Source organism: Macrobrachium rosenbergii, chromosome 19 (assembly GCF_040412425.1).
Source record: "Macrobrachium rosenbergii isolate ZJJX-2024 chromosome 19, ASM4041242v1, whole genome shotgun sequence".
Taxonomy (NCBI): domain Eukaryota; kingdom Metazoa; phylum Arthropoda; class Malacostraca; order Decapoda; family Palaemonidae; genus Macrobrachium; species Macrobrachium rosenbergii.
The window spans coordinates 4139157-4141656 of record NC_089759.1 but is presented as its reverse complement, the minus strand read 5'-3'; positions in this window follow the sequence as shown (position 1 = coordinate 4141656).

Here is a 2500-nt window from a genome sequence, read left to right as displayed (position 1 = left end):
AGGGAAAAAAAATACTAAGGGGAAAAAATGCTGTACTCTGAAGTGAGTGTAATGGAGGCTCTTTAGAACTGGACACGGGGAACAAAATTGATAAGTAACTTTTTTCTTTCTCTCTCTCTCTCTCTCTCTCTCTCTCTCTCTCTCTCTCTCTCTCTCTCTCTCTCTCTCTTTCTCTCTTTTTTTGATTTCTGAATATCTCTGGAATCAACAACATCACGAGCTCACGGGAATGGGAAAACAAATCTGGTGACTTCGTAGAATGTTTGAAATATTCCGTTCTGCAGTTTGTTTATTTTATTTTTTCCTCGAAAGTTTGGCCCAAATTTTGATTTTCCACAAAGGAATGTTTTATTTCTTTATTTGTTTATCTATTTATTTATATATTTGTCTGTCTGTTTATTTATTTCTTTATTTACTGATTATAAATAGTTGACTGTGACTTTTGCTTACGTTTATCATTAGCTGTCTTTTTCGACCGGAATCTTTGGCTGTGAATCACATTCAGCTGTCTAAATTGCTTCAGTGACTCCTGTTTGAATTTACAATACAGTGTAAGTTGCGTCAGTGACTCATGTTTTAATATACAGTACAGAAAATTTAGTCAAGAAAGGCCAATCAATTCCTCATTTTCGATTTACCCATTATTATTATTATTATTATTATTATTATTATTATTATTATTATTATTATTATTATTCAGTAGATGAAACCTATTCCTATGGAACAACCCCACCAAAGAGGCCAGTGACGTGAAATTCAAGCTTCAAAACAACATGGTGTTCATTAGGAAGAAGTAAGAGTAAGAGGAAGTAAAGGGAAATACAAAAGGAAGAGATCCCACATATTAAAAAAGAACAAATAAATTAATAAGTAGATAAATAGATAAAAAAAATGTATTAAAATGCAAGAAGAAAAGTATTAGGGTAGTAATTGCATTTTCGCTTGAACTTGTGAAGTTCCAACTGCACGGTATCCTCTGGGAGGAGTGAATAAATATCTTATCCTTCGTATTAACATTGTGAAAAAATCTTCAGGCTTGTTTGAGATCTGACAGTGGAAGATTTGAATAATGAGATGAGTACTAGCATTATTCATCAGCTGTACTTTACACTTAATATTCACTATAAGAGACATATCTAACAGGTAAAAAATGCCCCGAAGTTTCTTCGGCGCAATCGAGTTTTCTGTACAGCCGCTATAGCGTATAATCAAGGCCACCGAAAACAGATATATCTTTTGGCGGTCTCGGTATAATGGTGTATGAGCCGCGGCCCGTGAAACTTTAACCAAGGCCCGGTGGTGGCCTATCCTGTACGTTGCCAGAAGCACGATTATGGGTAACTGTGACCTTAAATATAATAAAAACTACTGAGGTTAGTGGGCCGCAATTTGGTATGTTTGATAATTGGAGGGTGGATGATCAACACACAAATTTGCAGCTTTCTAGCCTCAGTGGTTTTTAAGATCTGAGAGCAAACAGAAAAAAATGCTGACGGACAGACAAAGCCGGCACAATAGTTTTCTTTTACAGAAAACTAAAAATGTAGCACGTTTAAGTAAGATGTTACTTTGTTAGTGAAAGGGAAAGGTATTAGTTACCATCCTCACCCTGGAACGCTGAAAGCCAGAAGGCTGAATGATTTAAAGAATGGAAGGGATCAGTGAAAATGGCTGTTGATGACGTCATAAGGGTATTTAAGAGTTCATTTAAAAGAAAGACACCAGAAAATGATAATATGATCTTTCAAGTTAGATACTACGAAAGACATCTGGAATCTTTGGCATTTTCAAATGAATGTTGCAGTATGTGATAGTGCGAGTGAGCAGCTGACCAGGTTTGTAATGGATGTCTGAGTGAAGGAAAGGTTCTAGAGGAATAGGTGAGAGGAATAATTGTTCCATTTTGTAATGGTACAGGTGATAGGGGTACCTGCCAGAATTATAAAGACATAACTTCAGCATACCAAAGACCGTGCCTAGTAGACTTTTGATTAAGAAAGTAAGTCCGATGACAGAAGGACTGATAGGAGAAGAGCAGTGTAAAGTTGGATAACAGAGTCAATAGACGCCATCTTGATGTTTCGAGGATGTATGATGCAGACAGTAAGTTGTGGAGAACGATTTTATGTTTTATAATGAAGTTAAATCGTAAAACAGTGACCAGTTTTGCATAAAAGTGGGTCAAACATTTTTATGGATGGAATGGTGTGAGAAGTCAGAGAAAGGTGTGAATGAATGGAAGGACTGTTGAGCCATCCTTCCTTTACAAAAGTTAAGTGTGGACGTTGGATGAAAACAAAAAAATTTGATTCTATTGAGATGAAAAGTTTGCCGCTTATGTGGTTTGAGTAGAAATGAAAAATGTGGAAATACATAGAAGTTATTATATATATATATATATATATATATATATATATATATATATATATATATATATATATATATATATATATAAAATTATATATGGGGTGCATATCTGTAATACTTTTTCTCATGTTTG